A 15347-nucleotide genomic window follows, 5' to 3' on the forward strand; every position below is an offset into this window, starting at 1 on the left:
ACAAAAGATATCAGTGGAATTTCTTTGGCCATTGATTCTTGGGGGAAAGGGGTGTAGTAGTCTTATAGACATTACTAGCTTCTCATACATTCTGTCTGTCAGACTTTGTAATATTTTATTTTGCTACAAAAAAAAGAAAAATCTCCCCAGTGGTTGACTAATTTCAAGCAGTACCACTGAATTCTACTAAAACAAAATAGAATGCTTAGAGGTTGACTGTTATGGGATTCTACAGGTGTCCATGTCTACACTTTCTCATGATTATGGAAGATGATGTCTGACCCTTTCCAATAAGAAGTTTTTTTTAACAATGAAAAAAAATTATTATTGGTAAAGAGTCCCTAAGAGTGAAAGTGCTATAAACTCTTAGGAAGAAGTGCCCTTTTGAAACTAAAACTACTGATATTGTTTACTAGAATTTTGTTTTCATAACTTATGGACATAAGTTAACTAATAACTAATAAGTTAACAATAATTATAGACCTGTTCCATTTGCATAGTACTTTTAACTTTTTCAGACCATATTTACATCTCTGATTTTTTTTATCTCAGAGGTCACCAGAATCAATCTGATCATTCAGGTTACTTGATGTAAGGGTGTTAAAGCACTTCCTCCTGATGGTCCTGAGTCCTAGATATTGTTACTGTACCTCAGAAAGCATCTAGGTGCAGTCATGTGGGACAAGGTACACAGGCTGTTCCTTCATGCTTAGAATGTACTTTTTCCTCACTTTGGCCTCTGAGATTTCCTAACTTTCTTCAAACCTGAACTTAAAGCCAAGTTTCTCCTTCCTCTTCTCCCTTTGATCCTCCAAACTGCTAGTGTCTCTTCCTCCAGCCCCTTATTTATTTTGCATATGGTCAACAGTAAGAGAACTTCATTCATTAAACACTTACTATGCACCAGCCATTCTGCTAAACATGGGGAATACAATAAAAGATAAAAATAGTCACTGTCCTCAAGAAATTTATTTTCCAATGGGGTATGCTTCAGGACAACTAGGAAATAATTAGATATATAAGGTAGATACAGAATAAATAGAAGATCTGAGAGGGAAGTGATTAGTAGTTGGTAGGATCAGGAAAGGCCCCCTACAGATGAGATTTGAGCTATCTTGAAGGAAGCCAATTAAACCAAGAGGCAGAGATGAGAGGGTAGTCCAGCTATGGGGGGCAGCCATTGTAAAGATGTGGAGTTGAGTGACTGAGTGTTATATTGGAGGAACTGTAAGTAGTCTCCATAGCTAGATCCTAAAATGCTTGGAGTATAGGAGTTTGGAATATAAACTGTAAGACTGAAAAGGTAGGAAAAGGCCAGGTGGTGAAGAGGATTTTATATTTGATCCTAGAGGTAACAGGGAGCCAGTAGTGTTCATTGAGCAAGGGGATGATATGATCACACTTAACCCTTTTTTTTTTCTTCAGACTTACAATCTTTAGAAAAATCATTTTGGGAACTGAGGAATATGAATTAGAGTGGGAGAGACTTGAGGCAGGAAGACCAATTAGAAGACTATTCAATAGTACAGATAAGAACTAGGGTTGTGATTTTGTAAGTGGTAAGAGGAGATATTTATGGAAGACGTTTTGAAGATAAAAATGACAATATTCGATAAGAGATTGGCTATGTGGGTTGTGTTTGATTGAGTAGCTGAGGATGCATAGCAAGAAACCTGGGAGAGAGCTGGAGGCAGTGAGCAGAAGGGGCTGGGTTTTGCTAACAGGCTACCGTATTGTGTGTAAAAGCAGAGAGGAGCTGTTATAAGAATTGACTAAGTGCCAGAATTCACACCCTCCTTTGAGTCTCAGGTGGAAGGAGAGCAGACTGGAGAGTCTCTGGAAGCAGAGTAAATTTGGCTCAGAAAAAGAAGCAAAAAAGTAACAGGAGGAAGTCCATATAGCTTTGGTAGAGTCTGAGACTGGTTGCTATGACAACTCCCAAGAGAGTACATTGGGAGCAAGTGATACAATACAGAATGATACATTGTTTCATGGTGAACCTTTTACACAGGCAGAAGCTCTGCCCATACTGAGAAGGCAGGAGAGTCAGGGCGTGGAAGCAGTGTTTAAGGATATACTTGAGTATTTCACTCAACAGGAGATAACTGATATTTTGAGCAGATTTACCCAAAGGATGGGAGAATTCTTAGTGTCTTGGATAGTAAGAATCAGTGATGAAGGAGCTGCTGGAGTAGTGATAGACAGAGTGGACTGCTTGAAATGTATAAGTATTTGCCAGAATCCTTTTGTCCAGCAAGGTTTTAGAGACTTTCATTTGGCAGGAGGTAACAGTATGACCAATCTGTTAGTTTTAGCTGCTGATGGATGCAATAGAATGTATTCACTTGATTGTGTATGGCCTGGTTGAGACAGACCCTGGTACTCACTTAGAGACTGCATGAGAAAGTTGAAAGAAGAAGTAATGAAAACTGCTATTATGGTTGGAGATGCAGAAATGCATCGTGAAACCCCCTTAGCAGTTACTCATAGAAATATCATGGTGAAGACAGCTCCTCCTCCTTATAAGCACCTACTTCTGACTCTATTAATTGGTGAAATAGGACTCCCTCTGTCAGAGGTACTGGATAAGATTTCACAGTTAAGTGACTTTGGAGAATAGGAAAAAGATAAATTTCCTCATGAGAGAAAAGTAAATGGCCAGAGGATTCAAAGTCAGAATAGATTGCCAAGAAAAGAATGGTTTACTCCTCTACTGAGAACAGGGGTTGATTTTAGAAAAATTGATGGTATTCCAACTAATGAACCATATAAAATGTACCATGATAAGGGGCTTAATGTCAAATGGAATAGAGAAGTAAGGGCTGCCCCTACAGATGCTCCTGAACCATTGTATCCAAATTCATCACACCTTGAGGGAGAATAGGAAACTGGCCAAGACCCAGTTCAGATTAAAGAAATACACAGGTAAGATTGCAGACCCCATATTAATATGACTATATATTAGGAAAATGGATCAAATACTGTAACCAGGGCCTCGTTAGATACTGGGGCAGAGGCCTCCCTCATTTATGGGAACACTGATAAGTTTAAGCATGGAACTCCTGTTACCATTATAGGACTAGGAGAGGCTGAAATATCAGACAGACAAGTCAAACTAATGATGAAAATTGGTCAATTACCTAAGAAAGAATATACTGTGGTCATTGTACCCACTCCTGAATACATCATTGGAATAGATATATTGAGAGGTGTGACAATGAATTTACCTGAGGGAAGATACCAATTTGCAGTAATAAAGATAGGAGTTTTAGTGGGGAAAAATAAAAACGGACCCAATCACTTTATCTGAATCTTCCGAAGTAATTACTTTAAAGCAGTATCATGTGTCAGGGGGGCAAGATGAAATTACCAATACTATAAAGGAACATGTTGAAGCAGAAGTGTAGTCCCTATAACCACACGATGGAATAATCCTGTTTAGCCAGTACGAAAATCAGATGGGATGTGGAGAATGACAATGGAATATAGACAATTGAATAAGGTGACTCCTCCCTTGTATGCTGCTGTTCCAGATACTGTCACCTTAATAGAAAGGATTCAGAAATATGATGGGACTTGGTATGCAGTGATTGATTTGGCCAGTGCCTTCTTCACCAAACCAATAGACTCTAAACAGTGGGATCAGTTTGCTTTCAGCTGGTAGCTCAGACAATATACTTTCACCCACTTGCCACAAGGATATCTGCATAGTCCCACTATTTGTCATAGGATTGTGACTGAACATTTGGATGAATTAAAGCTACTTGGTATACAGCTTACCCACTACATTGATGATATTATGATACAGGAGAAAAATGTAAAAGAAGTAGAGAAAAGTTTGACACTCTTGATTGAATATATGAAATGCAATGGGTAGGAATTTAACCCTGCCAAGATTCAAGGACCAGCTTAAAATGTAAAATTTTGGGGAATACAGTGAAAGAAGGGACTGCGAGAGATTCTGCCACAAGTCTAAGAAAAGATTCAGGATTTTCCTATCCCTACCAATAAGAAAGAGGCCCCAAAGTTTATAGGATTATTTGGATATTGGTGACATCACATTCCACACCTCAGACAGATTTTGAAACCCTTATATAAAGTTACCAGGAAGAAATATGAATTTGATTGTGGACTTGAGCAGAGTAAAGCTTTTGAGGAAGCCAATGCTGCTTTGCAATTGGCTCTAGATTTATGGCCTATGCAGAATGGTCCAGTGGAATTACAAGTTGACTGTACAGGATGATTATGCAAACTGGAGTTTATGGCAGAAACAACAAAGCTGAAATGTACCCTTAGGATTTTAGTCCAGAAAACTTCTTTAATCTGTGTGCAATATACACCTTTTGAAAAGCAGTTGTTAGCTGCTTATTGGGCTTTAGTAGAGACTGAACAGCTGACTTTGGTCCATGAAGTGACATTAAGGCCTGGAATCCTGATTATGACCTAGGTAATGAGTACTCCAGCTTCTCTCACAGAATTGGACATGCCCAAGACACCAGCATAATTAAATAAAAGTGGTATATTCAAAAAAAGAGCTAAAACTGGCAAAAGTGGAGTTTCTGCCCTACATGAATCTATAGCTAACATCGATACTGAGGTACATGATACATCCCCTGAACCAAGGCAACAGTTGGGATAGTCCTTGGTTAAGATGGAATGATGGATATGATGGACTAACTGAGGAAGAGAAGAAAAATGCATGGTTTACTGATGGGACAGCAAAATATTTGGGACAAAAAAGATGTTGGAAAGCAGTAGCTTATAACCCATATATAGAAGGACTTTGGAAAGTACTGGGATAGGTGGAAGTAGTCAATATGCTGAACTTATGGCAGTACATCAAGCCATCAAAACAGAACAAGGAGGACAGAGTCATATATTCACTGATTGAGGGGCAGTAGCTAATGAGTTAGCTACATGGATGCCCATGTGGAAAAATCAAAATTGGGAAATTCATGGTAAACAAGTCAGAGGCAAAGACTTATGGGAAGATATATGGGACATGTCTTTGGTTACTGATTTTGTCAGTTTTTCATGTAGATGATCACATGGCCCTCACCACGCCAGAATGTGAGTACAATGCTCATGCTGATTGAGTAGCAAAGATTGCTACTGAACATATTGTCCCTACTTTGACAACAAGTGATGATATGGTATTAGCAAAATGGGTCCACCAAATGATTGGTCATTTAGGGGTCCAGGCCACACACTGGTGAGCACAAGATCAGGTTATTAGTATCTCTCATTCATTATTAAAACAGATAGCAGAAGAATGTCATATATGTCAATTGGAAAAGGAGTGAACTGTTCCTCAGGTAGTAACTGGGGAGACAGCAAGGGAAAAGTCCCAGCCCAAATCTGGCAAATAGATTATATTGGTCTTCTACCCCAAGAAAAAGGATGCAAATTTATATGTACTTGTGTTGACACCTGTTAAGGTATACTGGTGGCTTGTCCTTATAAGAATGCAACCCAGAAAAACATGTGTAAAACTCTAGATCTCATAAGTCTATATTATGGAACCCCAATGCAAATTCAAAGTAATAATGGGTCACATTTCAAAGGTAATGAGATGAAGAGATATTGTATATTAAACAATATAGAATGGATATGTCATATTCCATATTATCCACAAGCATCTGGGTTAACTGAAAGAATGAATGGATTATTGAAAGAACAGTTAAGGAAATTAAGTTCTAATAATTTGTATCAACATTGGAAAGATAGTTTGTGTACTGCTTTATGTGATTTTAATAATAGACCACTGGGAGAAAGTCAGAATTATGACCCCAAATCTGCAAATTAGAAAACAGCGGAGGTGGAGCCAAGATGGCAGTGTAAAAGCAGAAAAACTCCCCCCATAACCACTTCAAATACCTATAAAAATGACTCTAAACAAACTTTAGGGCTACAGAACCCACAAAGTGACAGAGAGAAACAAATCTCCTACTGAAGACAGCCCAGCAGGCAAACAGGAAGGGTTCATTGCAGCCTGCTGAGAGTAGAGCCCAGCCTCAAATAAGCCTGTGGTTTTAGCCTCAGGGAGGCCCTGACCATGGAGCTGACTTTGGGAGAGTGGATCACCAGCAGCTATGGCAGTTTTCAGAATTATCAACCTATGAATGCCAAAGACAAAATGAGAGGTTGGTGTAGACTTTGGGAACAGGGAGTCTGGGAGTTTGGTCTGGCCTCTGTCCCTTGAGGGAGAAGCAACTGAGGGACGGTGGCCACCACCACATGGCTGCTTCAGAGCTCCTGGCCTGCAGATTGTAGAGGTGGACCAAGTGACCATCCTGAGGGGTGAACATTCTTGCTTTAACCTGCTTGGATCTGGATCCCTGTCCTGGGTGGAGGTCCTGGGATGTGTGACCAAGTGCCAGAGTGGGTGGAAGCTTCAGAGAGGGCACCCAACTAATAGCTCTGGCAGCTGTGAAAAACCCAGCTATTTGGGACAAAGCTCTCCTCTCTGGAAGCAGAGTTATACTATCGCAAAAAGCTCAAAAGTCAAGTAACTGTGTGGCAACATGAGCAAACAAAGGAAGCAAAGCAAGCACAGCAATCCTACTTTGGATTCCTTTTTGGGGGACAAAAAGGATGAAAGCATGGAATGGCAGAAAGACAACAAGTCAGAACTCCTGCACCAAAAGCTTCCAAGAAAAATATGAATTGGTTACAGGCCATGGAAAAGCTTAAGAAGGATTTTGAAAACCAAATAAGAGAAGTGGAGGAAAAATTAGGAAGAGAAATGAGAATAATGCAAGAAAATCATGAAAAGAGAGTCAACAACCTGGCTGAAGAAAATAATACCTTAAAAAATAGACTAACTCAAATGGCAAAAGAGGCTCAAAAAGCCAATGAGGAGAAGAATGCCTTAAAAAGCCAAATTTGGCAGATGGAAAAAGAATCTCAAAAGCTCACTGAAGAAAATCATTCCTTCAGAATTAGATTGGAGCAAATGGAAGCTAGTCACTTTATGAGAAATCAAGACACTATTAAACATATCCAAACAAATGAAAAAATAGAAGGCAATGTGAAATGTTTCATTGGAAAAAACATTGACCTGGAAAATAGATACAGGAGAGATAACTTAAAAATTATTGGACTTCCTGAAAGCCATGATCAAAAAAAGAACCTAGAAATCATCCTTCAAGAAATTCTCAAGGAAAATTGCCCTGATATTTTAGAACCAGTGGGCAAAATAGAGGTTGAAAGAATACACCAATTACCTCTTGAAAAAGATATCCAAAAGAAAACTCCCAGGAATATTATAGCCAGGTTCCAGAGTTTCCAGATCAAGGAGAAAATATTATAAGCAGCCAAGAAGAAACAATTTGAATATTGTGGTAACACAATCAGGATAACACAGGATCTGGCAGCTTCTACATTGAGGGATCTAAGGGCTTGGAATATGATATTCCAGAGGTCAAAGGAGCTGGAATTAAAAGCAAGAATCACCTACCCAGCAAAACTGAGTATCATGTTTCAGGGTAATATATGGTTGTTCAATGAAATAGAGGACCTTCAAGCATTCTTGATGAAAAAAACCAGAGTTGAATGGAAAACTTGACATTCAGATACAAGAAGCAAGAGAAGCATGAGAAGGTAAACAGGGAAAAGAAATCATCAGGAACTTATCAAAGTTGAACTATTTATATTCCTACATGGAAAAATGATAATTGTAACTTATGAAACTTTTCTCAGTATGAGAATAGTTGAAGGGAATATAAATGTGTGTGTGTGTGTGTGTGTGTGTGTGTGTGTGTGTGTGTACAGGTATACATAGACAGAGGGCACAGGACCAATTGAATAGGAAGGAATGATACTTAGAAGGTGAAATTGAGAGGTGAGAGGGGAATATAATGAGAGGAGATGGGGAGAGACAGAATGGGATCAATTATCTCATATAGAAGAGGTAAGGGAAAACTGTTACAATGGAGGGGAAGAATAGGAAGGCAAAAGGGAATGGGTCAACCTTACTCTCATTGAATTTGGCTTAGGGAGGAAATGACATAGACACTAAATAGGGTATCTTACCCTACAGGAGAGTAGGGGAGAAGGGGATGAGAGGGGGGATGATGGAGGGCAGGTTGTGGGGGGGGGGGAGGAAAGTTAGAAGCACACATTTTTGAAAAGGGACAGGGTCAAAGTAGAAAATAGAACAAGTGGGGGGCAGGATAGGATGGAGGGAAATATAGTCAGTCTTTCACAATATATCCGCTATGGAAATGTTTTGTGTAGCTACACATGTTCAATCTATAGTGAATTCCCCATCTTCCCAGTAAGGGTAGGTGAGGGAAGGTAAGGGAGGAAGGGAAAAAAATCTGGATTTCAAAGTTTTAAATCAAATGTTAATATATATACATACATACATACATATATATATGTATATATTGGGATTGCTGTTTTGGGGTGGTGGGTAGGGGAAAGATGGGGAGAAAATTTGTAACTCAAAATCTTATGGAAATGAATGATGTAAACTAAAAATAAACATAAAATTTAATAAAAAAAAAAAAAGAAAACAGCAGACACATAAGATCCCAAATATTGAGTATTGGACTGTGAGGCAAGATGTCCCAGTACTGTATCCAGGAAAGCCTGGTTCGCAGGACATGATTTACATTATTTAGAAGACTTTTGTTTGGATAGAAAAGAAATAAAAAACATCTCTACTGGAATATGTATGAGAATCCCTAAAAATCATTTTGAATGGATATTACCTAAATCAAGTTTAGCAGCTCAAGGTATACATATATTGGCTGGAGTAATAGATTCTAATTATCAAGGAGTGTAGCAGCAAGCACCCCGGCGTCCTCAGGGTTTGCTGCTGTAGCAGGTTCTTGGATCTGCTTTGTTAAAGGAAAGCAACTCAAAATGGGTTAACAAGCTTACTTTAATCAGTCAGACGTATATCGTTTACCTTGTTCAGGGGAAAAGGTCAGCACCCCGAACTTCAAAGTATACAGGCAGAATTATCAAGACAGAAACAGATCAAGTAGACAGATTTCCAAACTGTCCAACCATTACATCCATACCCATTACATCCATACCAACATCTGGGTTTCCACATCTGGGTTTTTCAAAGCCGGGGGGGCCCTGAACAACAGCTTCCCAGAATACAGATCAAATCACAGAACACTTCTCAAAGTGAGCCCCCAAAACAAAGCTACACATCAGGGCTTATATAGCCTTCTCCTGGCTCAGAGAATGTAACAACCTTTTGGACCCACTGGCCAATCAAAAAGTATCTACTGAAAAACAAGCCTCCCACCCCAGGCTTCAGGTGCACTTTAGCCTAGGGGCAGGGAAGATCTTCCAAATTTACATTCCCATTACAAGGAGAAATTGTTATAACATTGAAAAATTTGGGTAAAGAACCCTTACAGTTTTGTAAAAATGTTAGAATAGCTCACGTGATTCCTTGTGAAACAAATGCCACTTGTGAAAACTAACCCTCCTTGTGAAATAATTAACAGAGGAACTAAAGAATTTGGTTCTAGTAATAGAATACAATTGGGAGCTAAAATATGAGTAAAGCAGAAACCAGATGATCCAAAGGCTGCAGAGATTATAGCACATGGGAAAGACAATACCTTAGCTGTTACTGTCTTGCAGATACCTGCAGATAGCTGATTGCTTAAGACAGATGTCATCCCCTGTCCATGACTGTGATGTGCTACTTCTGGACCTGGCTTCAACCAAGTTCCAGATAAACAGCTAAAGAACTGACCTTTCAAATGGCACCTCCTGGACCTGGCACTGACCAAGCTCTGGATGACAGCTAAAGAAGTGAACTCTTGAATGGGACCTCTTGGGCCAGGGACAGCTTTATGTCCAATTTCAGCTGGACGTAGTTTTGAAGAAGGGATCATCTCCCCTTATCTCAAGATTCTGAGCCTCATTCGTTCAAGAGGAGAAGGATGGGGTGCTTTTGCTCAAGACCCCCACCCTAAACTATGATTTTATGTGCAAAGTTTTTCTATTATCCCTGTTATATTGTTGCAAAGTTCTGTTGACACCAGTTGTTCCTAAACTCTCATTTATTATTAAGGTATTTTTGCTACGTAAGGGACATGAAAGATCTTAGGGCCAAATGTAATGGGAATGGGAATTTGAAGATCTTCCCTATCCCTTAATAGACCTAGGGGGGAGTCTGAAGAGCTCCCCTGCTTTGAAAGTAAACTTTACCCCCTGAATGTAATCACATGGAGCCTGTGATGGAGGGAATTTAATGAAGGGAAACAGAGCCCACAGGAAGCTGGTAGTCAGAGCTAGCCAGACGGTGAGGGAGAGAGAGGACCTCAGGCAAGGAGTCAGAGAGGTTTGTGAGTAAATATTGATCTTATATTGGTTTGTGAGAAGACTGAAGGATGGTGTGGTTCTCAGCATTATCATGGCTTCTGAATATCTTTGGTACTATGATGGAAACGGTTTACTGGTTTTGGGATTTGGTTTTCTGGTGCCTAAATAAATGCTTCAGTTCTATCCTCTATCTGGAGAGTTTGGTATATTTTGCGATAGAATGTCATGCAATACTCATAGTCACGGTCTTTATCATGGTCGTGGGTGCTGTAAATATTGCATTGGCGCTACAGTATCTGGTTAGGGATCTTCAAAAGCAGATAGTGATATATGTCTGTAGCCCAAGAGAGGTTGTGCTGGATTATGATTATGCTGGCCATGTAGATCTGGGAATTATCTGTGTAAAGATAATAATTGAACCTGTGGGAGATGATATGATCTTCATGTGAGAGAATAGAGAGGGAAAAGAGAAGAGGACCCAGAATAGAGTCTTGAGGGACTTTTATATTTGGTGGGAGTTACACGGATGAAGAACCTAGTAAAAGAGACCAAGAAGAAGCATTTGGTTAGACAGATATATGTGACTGTAATGGCAAGCAAAGAAGTAGTGAACACCTCGTTTCAGCTATTTAGTTGAGACCTTGTTTCAGTTCAAGTTTCTTCTAAGCCTTACCCATGATTGAGAAGCAGAACTTGTCAACCCCACAAGTTGTGAACCCTAGAACCTGTGAACTGTTGCTGATATAACAGGAAGGGGAGGAGCTAATGACCATATATAAGGAGAGGCCCAGGTTGGAGAGAGCAGAACTGAGAAGGGAGCTCTTGTGGTAGAGAAGGAGAAAATTTGTGGTATCCTGGCACTCTGTTTGTCGGTTCTGTCTGTGCTGATGTTTGTTTGTGATACTTTCTACAGAAGCTCTAGGAATTTACTGGAAGCCCTGAAAGAGGATTTCCTGGTTGTCTGTTTACAGAAGTCCTGGAGGCAGGTTTTAGAAGTCCTGGGACTTTACTGATGATTTGTATTGATCTCTTGGACCTTGTTTGTGGGTCTCTGTTGATTTCTATACTGATGATTTGTGTTGAGTTCTCAGACTTTGTGTGTCTGTGTTGATTTTACAGGCAGATAGTGAATTGATGATGGTGCCGGAAATGTGCATGAATGTTGTTTTGGCTCTGTTAAGCTTTGTCTTCCCAGAAACAGGAACTGTGAAGGACTTGAGGTGGACTAGACACTGTGAGATTCAATATGGAATAGGAACTAGACAAGCGACTGGACAAGGAGCTCAGAGTTGTCTGCCTTTGAATTCAGGTGATAGTTGGATAGATTTGGGCAGGAGCTGGGACCATGGAACAGGAACCATGGAATCTGAGAGCCAGCCTTGAGTCAAGATGAAAGATCTCTCCTTGGGTATCTAATACAAACTGAGAAGATCATGATTTACTGTGGCCTAGGGGTGGGAGGACTTTGTACTCTATATCCTCTGTCTCTTCAGGATGATTGAATTAAGGATGATTGGAAACTAACGTCCAATTAAGAAGAAAGAAGACTTTCTGACTGAGATATTAAGACAATGTGACCTAGGGGCAGAGAACTTCAACCTTTGTACTTTGTGTCTAGTTACTAAATGAATGTATTTTGTTTAAAACTATGTGGCCAGTTTGGTGAAAACTATGTGGCCATTTTAGTAATAAGTTGTTATGTCATAACATTCTAAATGCTGTATTTTGATTTCTGTGAAGGTTTTGCCTTAATTTACTGCTGAATAAATAGGGAGTTCACTATACTATGTAATCAGAATTTTGAAGCTGTTCACAGCAGCAATCCTTTGGAAAGTGCTCATGCTTGGCTTTGTGGTGACACATATCAATTGGAATGAACTGATATCTAACCTGTGAATGGCTGGAGTCAAATAGAGCAGGCTACAGACAGGAGAGTCAGGGATCAAACAGAAATTTAATTTCAAAGAGAGGGAAATGGCTTGCAATCAAGGAGGGGATCTAGACACATGCACCAGGGCCCTACCTCAAGTAAGGGGACCCACTTTAGCATAGGCAGATATCAATACTTTTACCTATGGACACAGGTATATTTCTTTCAATAGAACAAATGTTCCTTGTGGGCTGGGACTATCTCATTTTTGTCTTTATATTTTTGTGATCTAACACAGTGCACAGCACACAGTTGGTACTTAATAAATGCTTATTGATTGATTTGTTGATTGTTAAAAAAAACAGCTAACTAATTAATGTAAGAGTCCAAGGGATCATCTCTAAGATGCTAGAAATCTGGGAGATTGGAACTAAGGGATCATCTCTAAGATGAAAGAATTCTGGTGTGTATTAAGAGGTTAGACATTACTGAAGGTTTGTCTGAAAGAGCCATATCACTGACTACATTCAGAGGGGAAGTCTAAGTTACCACATGATCTCCATAACAACAAACATTGCAAAAAATGTATTGAAGTATACAAAGAGGCATAGCACAAAACCTCCACCCTCATGGAGCTTATATTCTAATTAAAGAAACAGGATAGACACACTTGGAAACATAAATTTAATAGAACAGCAGCATGGTAAGTGAACAGACTTGGGTCTAAGTTCTGGCTCAGCTATCATCTTAGAGATGACCCCTTAGTCCCAACCTCCCATAGAAATACTTTGGAAACAGCAATGAATTTGGAGTAAAAGGATCTGGGTTCATAGAATGGGAAGATTTAGACCTAGAAAAATCCTGAAAGGTCATTTATTCAATGTGCAGCCTGATTCTCTCTACTTGCCCTTAGGTTGATAGGATCAAGAACAATCTTTCTTTACCTGGTTCATAGGGCTAGAATAAAGTAGAATGTCAGAGATCACCTGTTCCAATTCCTGTATTTTATAGAATATTAAACTGAAAATGAACTAATTTACTTAAAATCACATAGAAGGTTAAGTATTAGACCTCTGAGACCTTGAGTGAGTCACTTTACCTCTCCATGCCTCAGTTTCCTCATTTGTAAAATAAGAAAATCTGACTAGATGATTTCCCTTCTAGCTTTAAATCTTACAGCTACTCTAAAATATTTTTGTTGGCTTAAGCATCCCAGTGATGGGAAGCTTACCTCATGAGGCAACTAATTCCAATTGCTGTGTGATCTTGTAAGAATATTTTTTAACCTTTGGGGTTCTCAGTTTACTCACTTTTCAAATGAATAGCACTTGATACAAAGGAGAGAACATTGTATTTGGAGTCAGATGATCTAGGGCTTTCCCATTTAGGAGTTTTGTGACTGAGCAACAAATTCAAGGGCAGGAGAGGACTGAGTCAATCACTTAGGAACCCTGTTTACATAAGTGACAGTATGCAAAGGTAATCAATCAGAGGTGTGAACTAGGTGTAAACAAGGCCTTGGCATCTCTATTAATTCAAGCAACTATAGAGTAACTGTGGGAAAAGTCTAGGCCCATCAATTTAAAAGTCATGAAAGCCACTGGGTGAAGTGAAATCATTACCCACAATTTGCTGGGGTTGGTTTAGGAGCCTGGTCGCACTCTGTCCTGCTTATATAAGACCTTTGAGCTAGTTTGGAATTAGAAGTTTGAACATCTACCATGTTAAAAGTTAGAAGCTTCCAGCAAAGCCCTTGAGAAGGAATCTCTTGGGGTATAGGAGAGTGCCTCTGACTAGGTCTCCTCTCCTCCTTACCCATTTCCTGAAGAAGAGGACCTTGTGAACTTTGGAGGGTCAGAGAAAACTTTCCTAGAAACTTCTCTGCTGTAAGGCTATAAGCTCCTGGAGGGACCCAACTGGATTTTATACTGGTTCTCTCACCTCCAGAATCCTTATCTGGAGGCTTTATTTAGGTGTTACCTCTTAGTAACAATGGTAATTCAATTTAATTCATTTTAAATTCAGTTCAATAAATGTTTATTGATTTTGTACTAAGTGGGTTATGCAAGATACTAAGGCAGCAGTGGGGAACCTGAGTCCTGGAGGCCACATGTGGTCCTCAAGTTTGGCTCTTTGACTGAATCCAAACTTCACAGAGTTCTGAAGTTTAGATTCTGTCAAAGGGCCACACAGGTGGCCTCCAGGTCTCAGGTTCCCCACCCCTGTGGTAGGGCTACAGAGACAAAGGCTAGGTAGGGTCCCTGCCTTCTGGGAGCTTAAATCCGACTGGGGGTAGAGGAGGAAGATACAAACTGTACATGAATAAATAAAGACAAAGTATATACAAAAATAACAATGTGTTTTCCCTGGAGAAAGAGCATGAACAACTGGGTAGGAGGGGGGGAGATCAGGAAAAGTGGCAGGTGAATTGAGCTTGAAAGGAAACAAGCAATTGGAGAGACAATCTGTGCAAACGCAATGGAATATGGAAGGTGGTTTAGGGGAAACAGAAAGGAGATCAGTTTGACTGGAATGGAAAAAGGACAAGTAATTCAACAACAGCAATAACAACAAAATAGGATTAGAAAGGTACCTGGGAGCTAGATTGCAGAGGGTTTTCAATGCAATGTCATTTACTTTCCCTGATCCTCTCATGTTGTTATACCTCCCTTCCTCTTCCTGTTTCCTTATATTTTATTTAGCTGTTGTATACCTGTTGTATCCTCTCGTCTGGATGTAAACTCTCTGAAGGTAGGGACTGTTTATTTTTTGTCTTTTTCTCCCCAGATTCTAGCACCGGGTTTTTTACGTGGTAGGCAGTGAATACATGTTTTTGTGAGTTAAATACTTTCTGACTGATGCATTTGAATAGTGTGTGTCCTTTTGGCTCACTAGGTTATGATAACTGCATCTTATGACCATTAACAATGGGCGATGGACTGTGATTTCAGAACGGTGATTTTAGTGGTGAAGGGGAGATCCACGTGAGAAAACCCTCTCCACGTGTGAAGATAGTCAAGTCTTTGAAAACTTAGAGTTGCCTGAGAGATTACATGACTTGCCTACAGTGACAGGCGAGCATACATCAGGAGGAAAACTTGATCCCAGGTCTTCCTGACTCCAAGGTCGGACCCTCTTCCTCCATTCCACACTGCCTCCCACCATAGACAAAACTGCA

Source organism: Petaurus breviceps, unplaced genomic scaffold, assembly GCF_028583685.1.
Source record: "Petaurus breviceps papuanus isolate PSGF00001 unplaced genomic scaffold, PetGlider_PUasm1.0 90731, whole genome shotgun sequence".
In the NCBI taxonomy this organism is placed as follows: domain Eukaryota; kingdom Metazoa; phylum Chordata; class Mammalia; order Diprotodontia; family Petauridae; genus Petaurus; species Petaurus breviceps.